Source organism: Sparus aurata, chromosome 15 (assembly GCF_900880675.1).
Source record: "Sparus aurata chromosome 15, fSpaAur1.1, whole genome shotgun sequence".
Taxonomy (NCBI): Eukaryota; Metazoa; Chordata; class Actinopteri; order Spariformes; family Sparidae; genus Sparus; species Sparus aurata.
In genome coordinates, this window is record NC_044201.1 from 20,483,812 (window position 1) to 20,497,468 (window position 13,657).

At 40.3% G+C, this 13,657-nt stretch overlaps 1 long non-coding RNA gene across 2 annotated transcripts in view; it reads right to left on the reverse strand.

Annotated features, from left to right (window-relative positions):
- LOC115596117 (uncharacterized) overlaps nt 1–13,657 on the reverse strand; it is a 33,077-nt gene that overhangs the window by 16,014 nt on the left and 3,406 nt on the right. For both annotated transcript variants that reach the window (XR_003986848.1, XR_003986849.1), the window contains one exon: nt 2,012–2,184. This is a non-coding gene — a long non-coding RNA (uncharacterized LOC115596117). The remainder of the gene's footprint in view (nt 1–2,011; nt 2,185–13,657) is intronic.

Consider the following 13,657-nt stretch of genomic DNA (forward strand, 5'->3'; position numbering starts at 1 on the left):
TACTTAGAGCAAAATAAAGAACAGTAGCAGTGGGCCTGATAATGTGCAATTAATACAGCTGTTTGCAGTTCAGCTTTTGAGAAGATACAGTATTAATATATATTTCCATTTTATGCTACGTTATGCTTCTACTCAACTACATCTCAGAAGCAAATATTTTACTTTTTACTCCAAGACATTTATCAGCTTTAGTTACAAGTAACTTTTCAGATTGCAATTTTTTACGCCCTTCCTGTCCAGTGAAAACCAACGAGTCTCCAGATGTGTTGATGTTGAACGTTTGTGATAAACTGTGTTGTGAAACTTGTTTCTAATTCTTTAACTGCCATTTTATCCTGATTGCGATGATGACTGAGTGACATTTCTCTCAGCAACAAGATCGATTCACCCCTCTGATTTGTGGTAACCATGTTCAATTGACCGTGGTGTCAAACAAATCAGAAAGATTATTTCTCAAACATAGGGCAATATTTCAGTGAAAAAAAGCGATCAGTGTGTTGTTCAAAAACGATCTCAGCAATAAACTATAACACACTGTCTATGTAGTGGCCATAATTTTTCCACAATAATAGCTAATGCAGCAAATTAAATCAACAAAGTCAGAAGAAAGACTAGCCAGGTCGGGATGGGGGACCATCAGGTTACGTTTGACGAAAACCCATTAGTGCGAGCCCTACCAGAACCTGTAGTGATTGCATTGCTGCGCCTACAGTAAGAATTTACTATGAATGTCAAGTGGTCGAGCGGTCTTTCATGCTGCTGCGACTGTTTGACTTGTGTATTCAGAAATGGGACACACTGTTTTGAAAACTTGTATAGTTTAATACAATATGAAGAAAATTATAATCATTTTTTCGCGACTCAAGAAGAGCGACACCCTATCATCCACGATTGACTGTCCGCCCCCGGAGTAATGTTAGGATTGTTGACAGTAATCTGAGTTTTGTATCCATCCCTTGCATAGAATGTGTATCTGACTTGCCTTGACTAGTTATATGTCTCACTCTTTGCATGAATACATCCTATCTGTAGTGGCCCTGAGAGTGTCTCTTCAGTTGAGTTCAAGCTGAAATAAAACTTCAAAGTGTTCCTCCAGAAAGCTCAGTATTTTTATATGCAGGCCTGGGTTCTCTCCCAGCCGTCGTTGTTTCAAAAGAGCTGAAGGCTTATAAAAACCATGTTAGGGTTATTATGTACATCCTATCTGCTTCAGCCTTCATTGACCCTCAACTGTGTGTGTGTGTGTGTGTAGGTGTGTGTGTGTGTGTGTGTGTGTGTGTGTGGTAATTAGGCAGACCTACAGTGGAATCCGTTTACTCTCAATAATTTCGTCGTTCGTTTTTTTTTTTTTTTTTGTGAGCCTGAGAGGAGGAATGAACATCCTGAGTTTATTGGCCATTAGAGAGCTCTAGACGTGCGTGCCTGTGTGTGTGTGGGTGTGTGTGGGTGAGTGTGTATGTCAGGAGAGCCAGTTTGTTTGGCTAAGTGAGGCAATTTTGGTCTTTAAGTATCTCATGTCACTTCCCCTCAAAAAGGAGCAAGTGATACAAGACCTCCATTCTTAGAAAACACACACACACACGCAAACACACAAACATACATGGACACACGCAAACACTCCACACACTTTTCAAGCTCCAATTTGACTGGAAGATTTGTTCCCAAACTTTAATTTCAAGCATTAGATTTGTATTTAAATACTTTAGCAATCTAAACAAGAAGAATACAAAATATGTACGATATAAGAAGTCTCAATCCCTTACAGTTGACTCAGTCACCATTGTTTTGTGTGCGTAACCATGTCCTTCAAAGCCCAAATTAAACAAATCAAAATGACTAATGATGTAACTGAAATCAAAGTATTGAACCCCCCCACCCCACAACAGACTCACTGACATGCTCAGGGAAAACACAAGAGCCCCAAACACGTACGTCACGGCATCACTCGAGGAAACGTACAGAGTCGCTCGTCAAAGGCGGCCTAATTCCTTTAAGTCAAGTAAGATGTTACCTGATTGGTTCCCCGGGGTGGTCCTCTGATTAACCTGACCAGCCCGAAACCCGACGACTTTGATCTGTGATTGGTGAGGTCAGTCGATGAGGTCAGCCAGCGTCTGCAGTGAAACCGAGAGGGGCCGGTGATGAAGTATTTGAGGAGCATCGTTCCAAAATCAGACGTGACACCTAATTTCACAGCAGGAGAAAAAAGGAAAACACATGATTACCGGCTTGCATGAAAGTGGAACTCATATTGATTCAGATTGGATTCATCAGCCGACTGCAGTCCATGACTAACGAAAGCATCCAGTTTTTACAATCAGAAGTACGTTTGAAAAGCTATTACATTAGATATAAGTTCGGGGAAAAGAGCTGAAACCAACATCATACACAGTAATAAAGTAATACGGCCAACAAACGTGATTAATTTGGACAGTGGACCTTTGTTAAGCGATAATAGGACATAACCATGTAGTCATGACACCATTCCACCTTAAATAATATAAAAATCAGACCTCAAACTATTAAACTATACTCAGATTATGAAAAAGACTCAAAGGTGCAATATATGTAGTGTAAGTATTGGCCACCTGTGAAATTCTTCCGTGGGCCCAACTTCAGTAATTCCTGTTGCAAATAATTGTCTTTATAAATCCTGCACACTATAAATAATGTATATTCATAAAGGAATATAATGTACATAACCCAGCCCCATTCAGTATTTATTTCTTTGCACTACTTTACAGTGTGTGCACTACTTTTACTGTGTGCTGCTGACTTACATACAGACTTTTTATGAAGTATACTTTTTATGGTGTTGGCCATGATACTTATGGTATACACCATTCTTTAATTCATTTAGTATTTTTGTTCTCCTTCCCAGTTGTATGTAGAATACTTTGAGAGCATTAAGAGCAATGTAAAAGCAGAGTCAGCTCTGATTCTGATGTAATTTTCAGTAATATATAATGATAATATATATTTGCTTTACTATAGCAGTATTCCCCCCATCATTTCCGCCTTTTTCCCTTTTTCCTTCCTCTCGGAAAGAGAGTTGATCAAGATAAAATGAATGATCAAAAAAAGGCTCAGTGGGTTATCCCGAGTTGCAGCCCCTTTTATTTCCCTGCCTGGTTATAAAACTTAAAGTTGGATACCTGTGTTGAATTAGTGTCACCCTCCTCCCTCTTTTGTGTCTTTATCAGTCCTCTTTGCGCTCTCCTTCCCCGTTGTCTCTCTTTCTTTGTCCCCGCTCTAACATCTCTCTTTGTCTCCCCCGTTGCTTCAGAGGAAGATGAACTCTGAACAGCTGTGGTGCTCCCTGCCTGTCGTGAGTTATGGCGAGCTGCTGTCCTCTTGGCTTTTATTGATAATATTACACTGGCTGATGTAGAAATATATCTTTGGCAGCTACAACCCTGCCTGCCCCCCTCCGTCCACGCTACACAAAAGCTGGGATTCTCCTGTGTGTGTGTGTGTGTGTGTGTGCGTGTGTGTGTGTGTGTGTGTGTGTGTGTGTGTGTGTGTGTGTGTGAATGGATTTAAGGTGTACCTGTGAGAGCAAGTGAGGGGGGTCAGGAGGAAGATTCACTGTCTATCTGCGTTCGTGTGTGTGTCATATTCACTTCCTGACCCCTCCCAGGGTAGAAGTCTAACATCGGGCTACATGCAGTTTGCAGGAAACAGCGAGCCGAGATCCGACATGATGTACGGCTCCGGGCCTTAAGTTGGCTAAAAGAAGATCCTGCCCTCGTGTGTCTACGTATATATTTTTTGTCGGTCTACGCTGGGCTGTGACTTCCCGCAGCGCTGTAAATAATATGTCTTTTCATGGAGTCGGTGTCTCCATGTGGTGCACACGCAGAAACGCGGCTGGATTTATCTGCCACATCTGATTTTACGGGTGTTGTTTCACTTCACATTCTTTTTCTTTGCCTGTGTTAGAAACATCTCAGTCTTTACTATTTCTGCAATGAAACAAAAAGAAAAGAAGGTGGAAGGTAGTGAATTTAAAAGAGGTCTGTGTGGGCCAAGGCTAAACACACACACACACACACACACACACACACACACACACACACACACACACACACTTTTGAGCCACCAGCTGCATTGTTAGCACTCATTAGGGTTTTTTGGTGCCCTGACCTGAAGGTGTAAATTCTACATTAATGCCTCGTCTAGTAACTCGACTGAACTCCGATGTTCTCACCACTGAACATGCAACACACACTCTTTCTCACACACTCACACACACCTCACCCTCCGCGTCCACGCCGACCAGCATGCATGGGCATCATTGCACATGAAGAACCTTGCAGCTGCTGTCCACCCACACACTACAACCATGTCATTCCTTCCCCACACGCACGCACAAACACAGTGTACCACATTCACTGCATTCTGCCATTCCTCTAACGCAGACAGGCAGGAAGCAAATGTGTCATTTATTAGGGCCTGTTTCCAATCTGTGCTGATGATGAATATCTCCGATCTCCCCCCATGCTGCTCCTGAATATTCTGAGACAAAGGCCTCTTATGAAATTACGCTGTCATTAGGATGACTTCTCTGATTAGACACTGGGACTGGATTAGCCATCTGCTTGGCTCTTACAGCAGAGGAATGATATGATCAAAACTAATTACCATGTATTCCTAAATGAGAATACACCGAAGGGTTCGGTTTCAAAATACGACATGCTGTATTCATTTTGAGTGGCTAAAAATGTCCTTGTGTAATGGAATTCTTTGATATACCGCTGTTCAGGACGAAAAGTCGGTGTGATGTTGATGAAATGTGATTATTTTACATTCATCTTGGTTACACTTTTAAGCTATTATAAGCTAAAAGTAAATGACAAATATCTCAATAAGACTGCGCCAATAGGGAAAAAAGATTACAAGACAAAGATCATGAGATTCAAACAAGGGGAAATCAACTTGTTTTCTGAAAAATGACTGACAATGATTTCGAGTGGGATATACCTTCCATGCAAAGGTGTGAATAAAACCCAGCCACAAATGAGCATTTGCGATTCACATGTGAAAATGTACATTCAAATTAACAATTTTAAAAAAGCCAATCCCTTTATTTTCACATGATTAATGTTTGCACGTGAAAATAACCAGTCGTGTGAGAAAATGTGGAATTCACATCAGAAGTCATTTTCACATGTGCTGTATTTGCACAAATTCTAATTGAAATGTTAGAAAAGCAGATCACATATGAATTATTTCACATGTGAAAAAGTACATTTCACTGTATCACTGATGAAAATATGGAGTTCACATGTGACATTCTTTTCTTTTTACATATTAGAATTTTGAAAATTGAAATGTGTTCATATGTGAAATCATTGTGAAAAAGGCCTATTTCCCATGTCACACCATCTAATTTTCACATATTAACATTTTAGTTCACATGTGAAAATAAGGTATGAAAATGTGTGAAAATTGGAATTCACATGTGAAGAAGTACATTTCATGTGTCATGTTTTGACATATTCTGACAATTATATGACAAAATCTGATCCACACGTGAAAAAGCCAATCAAATATGAATGTGATCACATGTGAAATTATTTTTTCATGTTTTATTTTTCTAAAGGTTTACAAAGAGTTTTAGCCTGAAAACAAATGTTTAGCCAATGAAACAGCTCTCTATGTTGAACCTCCACATCCAAGCCAGCATTTTAGATTTTCAATGCCTCTTACAGTAAAAGCCCTTCCACTTGTTTCCACATGTCACAAAGCGTGAATGAAGGGAGATCGTTGTGGCCAGTGTGCTCGGGGTTGCCACTGTGGAATGGACATATGTAGCAATTTATCACTTGTCTCTCAGCACATGCGTGGGTGGCCCGGCAGCGGGTATTATTGCAATTTGTGAGCAATTGACAGTAATCCCCTCTTTCTGCTTGTGTGAAAGCTCATCATCCCCCTGCACGCCGACAGGCACGTCTTCACTAGGGATGACCTCCAGTGCTGGTACGAAAAGCTTTGGGTCTGTCGTAGCTCATGTTGTATATCATTATCAACTCGTCTCAAACTTTTTCCTGGTGGTCTCGAGAGGCCTCTCAGAGTAAACCACTACATAACAGTATCTCAGAGGGAAACTAGGCTCAGATGAATCCTTGCAGACTTAGTGATGGTGATTCTAGGCAGACCTATTCGACTTATTTAATGACAGAGGAAATACTCGTGCATCTCCATGAGTAGACCAAAAATGTTGTTAGAAAGCACACACATATAGTCTGAATATGGCACTCCAATGCCTAACTTCACAGCTTTATATCAGTTTTGAGCATACACAACTGTTTGGAACAGAGCAATGGTCTTTGTCTTGCAGTCAGGCCATTTCATGAAAATAGAGGAACTGACCACCAGTTTGAAAGGAGAGATACCCACAAACGTCAGTCCTTCTCCCACCCCACACCTGTGCTTTGAGTAATCACTAAAAGAACAAAGTACTGATAAATGAAGCTGAAGCAGATGGGCTCAGTTTCGACTCGAGACGATCTAAGAGGACCTTAAGACTTAAGCTGCTGCCTGTCTGTCTGAATTATGTCTTTTTCAATCCAGCATGTATGACTTGTTGTAGCTACTGTTGTAGTTGAACAAAAGTCCAGGGGAAGAGGTCTGGGTAGATGGATTGATCTTCAAAATACAAGACTTTGAAACCAGAGACTGAGGCTCATGTCCCATACGGTGTTTGATTAAGGCTAAAATGGTAAACTGACGCTTTGGGTCTCCCAGCTCGTCAAATACTTTGGGATAGTAAGTAGGCGCACCATTTGATCTCATCAGTATTTGACCCGTTGGGATTGAGACTTGAAATTCATCTATCTCGCTAACAGGAGCTTTAAAATCAGGGAAAGATTGCAGGTTTGGTTACGTGTTAAAGTCATCGCATCCTGTCTTGTGCTTCAAGTCAGTGTTAACTTGTTAAATTTCGAACCTAGATCAATCTTCACTTAACCTTAACCAAGCGTTTTTGAGTAGCCATGAGCAGATATAGTGGGGTAAGCAAATGAAAAATGTTGAGAGGTACCATTTTATTGATGTATTCCACATGTTGTATTTGAATGAATTTTAGGAGGCATGGTTTTGACAGAGGAACTACTTTCTCCTTTGAGCCTGAGATTATTTTGATATCCTCCAAGGTGGAGAAAGATGAAAATGAGAAGGCTAACTGTGCTGCCCTGCTGCCTCCATCGCCATTGTGATCTTAAATTTAAGTGACAAGATCACATATGGATGAATGGATGAAACAATTACAGGAAAAACAATAGGCTTGGTTATCCTATATCTAAGACAGAACACGAACATAGTTTAGGAGTGTTAGACTGAGGGCTTTCTAAAATCGCAAAATAATGACAGGCTATAATAGCTTTGGCTACAGTGTTTAAGGATGAAGGATTTAAACAAGCCGAAGAAGGTAAAGAAGTTAAAAAGGGTTTGATCCAGGAACAGCAGAATAAATGTAGGACGGGAAGATTTAAGTAAGGTTATGCTTATAACAGCTGCTCTGATCATCATATTTAACGGTATATATATATATGAAGTATATATAATTTTCGTGTGAGATCAGGCTTACAGAACACCACTTAGTGCAGTAACATTTTACAGATATGCACTTACTTTATAGTTGCATAAGTCAAATATTGTTTGCCGTAAATAAGAGATACTAAATTATGATCTATATCCTGGATTGAAGAGAAATGTTTGACAGTCGCTGGCATGAACAGCAACAATATATGGAGAAACTAAATCTGAGTAAAGTGCAACGATGCATGCGGCGGTTCGTCAGCCTGAGCCCCATCTTTTCTCCCACATTGCTGCGGTCGCCATATGCTCAGATTGACTATAATTGTTAGTTTCCTGGACAAAGTGTTCAGAGGTTCGCAGGCGTTTAATATACCCTGCAGGCAGAATTAAAAAGCAATCATGAAATACAATTCTTCCATATAAAAACAAATGAGCGACACGCCGTGCCACACTCCTATTTACAATGCAAACACTCGCCCTCATCTTCACAGTTTCTCGTATTTTGCCGAACAGTGAGGAGAGTGCAGCAAAAAGTTTGATGGATGGTTTGGTTTAATGAGGGAGAAGTCATTTGGACGATGAAAGTAGACACATCATTAATGGGATTTCTTGGAGGCTTCAGAGTGGAAATGGGGTTTGCAGAGCTTGAATAACTTATACAACTCAGAGAAAACTGTGAAAAGAAAAAAAGTCAGAGCTGTACTGTAAAGACCCTTCTTCATTTTGTGGCGGTCTGGGCTGTGATGACAGCATGAATCAGTCCCAAATAGAATGACTTGTGTTCTTTGGAAAGAAGGATCAGCTGCCTAAAGGAATCTGTCTTTTCATGGGCATGTTTTTATTGTGACACTAGCCATACTGGCGGCATGACTCTAGAGATTGCATTGTTGGTCAGTGTGGATTGTATAGGCGTTCATTATCCCCAATAGATTAATCTTATTGAACTTTTCTCAAGCATCAGTTTGTTGAAATTTTAGTTTTTTTAGAGAAACATGCATCCATGTTATCCAGAAGATAAATCCTAATGACGTTGGTCATCCTCCTGACTTCTCCACTAGCACTACATGTACTTCTTAGTCTCTGCATATTCCGTGAAATATCTCAACATCTACAAGATGGATTGGCACCAATTTTGCACTGATATTCATGATCCCCAATGGATGAATCCTAATTCCTTTGTTGATCCTCTTGACTTTTCCCTGAGCGCTACAAGCACTTAAACGTTTTAATGCACCTTGTTAAATATGTCAACAGTAACAGGATAGATTGGCAGCACATTTTGTACAGGCATTCATGTTTCCCAGTGGCTGAATCCTAATGAATTGGATATATTCTCTGACTTTTTCTGAAGCCCCACCAGCAACATTGTGGGTCTTTAGAAAAAACATTTTGGATGAATCGCCAGCACATTTGGAACATTCACTTTTCCCATGCAGAAGCTGAATCTCAATGACTTTGGTGACCCTCTTGCCTCATACTCTAGCACCACAAGGTCTTCGAATTTTTTACTTACTCTGTGAAAGATTAAAAAGTGAAAGTTTGTACTGACGGTCATGATCCCCAGTGGATGAATCCTAAATAATGTAGTGATTCTATGACTTAGAGGACCACCGTTATTTTGACATTTGGTTCATTCATGTTGCCCAGAGGATGAATTTGACCGCATGGCTTTGATGATCATCCTGACTTCTCCTCTAGCACCACCATCAGGTCACAATTTAAATTTGTCTGAGACCTTGATTTATCAATAGATAAGGAATAGATGAACATGGCTAACAATAAACCTGCTTAAGATCAGCATGTTAGCATTGTGAGGTTGTTGCCATGCTAGCATTAGCTTTTAGTTCAAAACATCTCTGTACCTAACCACAGTGTTAAAAAGCTACTAGCATGGCTGTAGTTCCTTGTTTCATAATAGCATTACAGCATTTCTACTATCAATTAAAACCAAGCATAGCAACGTTAGTTTATGCAAATGCAAGCGAATTACATAATCGTCAAATTCCTACACCTAATACTATAAAGTTAAACAATTAGGTTCCTGCCATAACAGCATCACAGTGACACAGTGTTAGTGTGGGAATTAATTTTCACACATATGTTAAAAGATAAAGCAGCTTGTGCAGCTGTTTTCGACCCACACGCACACTGAAGCTCAAATAAATAAAACTGTTCAATCCAATGAATCAGGTCACCATAAAACAAAGCACCAATCACTTCACCAACACTTCATTGTCAATCATCTTTATGCCATAAAAACACCATGTAGTATGATATATAATAAGACGTTTCTCCCCGGTACGGTATCACTGAAACCGCTGACTCTATCATGGAACTATTTACTGCCCATATGGCCGGTGACACCGGGTCAAGACTGTGTTTCAAGTGAAACCACCAAGTGTTGTAAAAACCCTGCATACAGGAATGGATACAAATTCAAGCATTAGCACATTGCTAATTACTGCGGGTCGCTTTTAATAAATTCTTTCCTGACATACGAGTTCCAGCTCTGTAAAAAGGAAGAATGTTGCATGAGGGAGAAGCATTAAGCGATGCTGCAGACTTTTGCTATAAGTTGAGAGCTGTAAAGGAATACTATACGCCACGATCTATAAGATTCACACAGGAAACCAAAGTCCCCCGGTTTGATTTAAAGAGAATACTTAATTTAAGAATCACACTTTCTTTTTCTTTTTGATTTTTGGCCATCCGAGCCGTGGTTTTCTGAGAGTAAGTCATTTCACAAGCGGAGATACTGTAAAACTGTAACTGCAGAGCTCTCTGTGGGTTGACGTGTTGTTGTTTTGTGCCTCTCCCTCGCTGTTTTAGTAAAACTAGTTTCCAAAATAAGTTCTCATCCCAGCTCTGGCCTTATTCACACTGAAATAACATTGTGGTATCATGGTGGAGTCCTCTTTTTATTTATTTTATGGGTGGGGTAAAGTCTTTCCTCATGTTTTCTGGCCAAAAGAGGCATTTATTTGCTATTCCAAATGTTATATGATCAGAAGCAATTGGTTATCATGATCCAATTATATGTACCAGACTTCTGTCTTTGATTATCTGATCCTACATATTGGTCCCGTGGCAGTTTCCCTATAAGCCTGTAGAAGAGAAAAGGCATGAATAGAAAAGGCTGCACACTTGGCCCTGTGCACCAGTTGCCAAATTGCAGACGATAATCCATAATTCCACACTGGAGTGTGTTTGCAGTCATTTAAAACAAGCCCACAGCGTTGACATAAATCAGTGTATGTGTGAAGCTCATATACCTGCATGTCTGCACACTGCAGGTTTGACAAGAGACAGGTCTGAGGGGATTTCACCATAAAGGTTAGGAACCATGAAATATCTGAGAAGTGCTGGAACCCTTCTCCTCTCCAAATTACAGCCGAACGAACGCTGCTATACGTTCTTACTGGCTGAGGGGAAACGCCTTGGCAGCGCATAAAGGGCTCAGTGTGAGGCTGAAATGACCGTGCGACTCCTGAAAATAAACAGGAATCAAATGGAGTGATTGATCGAATAAATTAACCTCAGCAGCAAGTGGCACGCTCGCTCTCTCTCCCTCTCTCTCTCTCTCTCTCTCTCTCATTCTCTCTCTCACACACACACACACACGCACACACGCACACTGCTACTCATCAGCTCCAATGACCAGCCTTTTAGAAAAACAGACACTTGTTGCTGTTTGCTCTGGTGCTCCGGCCAGCTGCAATTTGGGAGTTAAGTTTGTTCCACAGCAGCGCAGTGATGGTGGTGGAGGTGGAGGTGGTGGGGGTGGGCAGTGGGGTGTTGGTTGGTTGGTTAAAGCTCTTTTGCCAGTGTGTAATAGGTGTGACGGCGTAAGTGCAAAGCCTGTGCTTAATTGCAGGGCTTTTAATTTGTTCTCTTCATTCCAGAACACGTTCAATGTGCAATTATGTGGAATGGAAATGAACCAAAATGGATTTTAGTGAGCTTTTTTATTTGCTGAAAACAGCCTACCTGCCAGTTTATGACTGATACGCCAGTTTGTATTTCTGTAGCTACAATATAGCCTTTAGTGGTGATACAGGAAGAGACTATCACGCTGAGGAGGTAGAGGGGTTTTTTTTTCTTTTTCTTTTTTTTAGCTAGTTGGTTGGTTGGTTTGTCAGCAGGATTACACAAAAAACAACCAAATCAATTTCCACAAAACTTGGATGGAGGATGGGTCTTGGTCCAGAATAGATGCCAATAACTTGTTACTGCCATTCCTGTTCCTCCATAGGATGGATCCAACAATATTTTCTCATTTTCTTTAACATTGCAAGTTGGGGCGTTTTTCTTCATGTTATGTTAATTTTTCAGGGAATAATGTCTGGATCTTGATGAAATAAACAGGCTTTTTAGGTCAGTGTCTGAGTGTCATTCTAGTTATCAATATGATAAGTTACATGACCTTTAAAGGATAAATTCACCTAAAAATAAAAATTCTACTCATCTACTCATAATGACTGAATTTTCCTTTCTGGGTCAACTAATCCTTTAAAACTATGAAAACATTTTTTCTTGGCTTTATTAGAAATTCACGAAATGTTATTTCCTGACGGACATGAAATTTGATTTCAACTTGAAATATTTTGATTTTTTACATCAATAACATGTGAGAATTCAATACTGCAGATAAGCAAACGTATGCAGTGTAACTCTGAATTTTCTTACCTCCATATACCTTGACACCATTCTATCGCTGCAACCCTAACAGCCTTTTTATAGAACCTGACCCATGTGGAATCTTTGGGGCCGATGGTGAAACCTATTTAGAAAATTTGGAAGTTGATATATTGTCTGATATAAGCATATTTTCTTTGCAATGATCCCTTAATTGTGGCTATCAAACACTGACAAGGATCTGTAACAGAGGCCAGATACTTATATATTTATCAGTGTACTCTCTGGGAAGTTAATCAACCTAATGTAACCCAGGCATCTTTTTCTGTATTATAATCTCTAAAAATAAAGATTTTAATATCAGTGCATATCGGAGAGCATATATTCCACCACATTTACATCTGTGATCGGCTAATATCAGCTGATAATACCGACCCGCATACCGCATATTTTCTTTGCAATGATCCCTTAATTGTGGCTATCAAACACTGACAAGGATCTGTAACAGAGGCCAGATATTTATATATTTATCAGTGTACTCTCTGGGAAGTTAATCAATCTAATGTAGCCCAGGCATCTTTTTCTGTATTATAATCTCTAAAAATAAAGATTTTAATATCAGTGCATATCGGAGAGCATATATTCCACCACATTTACATCTGTGATCGGCTAATATCAGCTGATAATACCGACCCACTGATATATCTGCTGTACTTTTAGTCACTTTTTGTGATTTATACTTTTTTTAAGCATCAATGCATAGTATATTTTTAGATAGTCGCGGTGTCACAGAGTAATATTATTTGGTAACACTGGTTGTCTTGCTGGGCATTTGAGGAAATGCATAATCTCAGATCAGAAAAATCTTTCTGATCTTGATCTAGATCAAGATCTTGATATGAGATGATTTTAAAAACTGCCTAAAACTTTCGTGCTAAATTCATAGGGGCTGATCCTAGGCCTGTGTGTTGGCTGCAAGAGGAAAAGCTGTGTCATAAATAGACACGATTGCCCCTTTTTCTACCTGGTTGTGATTGTGCTGCTCTGCTGGTGTGATGATCATCAACTGAAGGTGATGCCTGGTTCACCTTTTTAACAGCCTGTGAAATTGCTGCGTTTTGTGCAGGGCTGTGTGTACCAGAGTGGACCTGAAACGTAAACCGTCCAATCTGATGAACCTGTCGACCGGTCAGAGCCAACACACACACACACACACACGCACACACACACACGCACACACACCTCAGCCCCGCCCCTCCCTGCTGCTTGCCCGTGCGGTTTATTGAAATCTCCTCCCTGCTCTGTAGGATAGCCCTGGCCTCTGGGGTAACAAGATAGATGTAAACAACCAATTATTGGATAGGCCCTCATTCATATCCCTTTAACCGGTATAGACGCGCAGGCTCTGGCTTTAATAATTCCTCTCTCTCCGCGCGTTTGGATGTCTGTCCGAAAGAATGTTACTCATCAACCCCTTGTT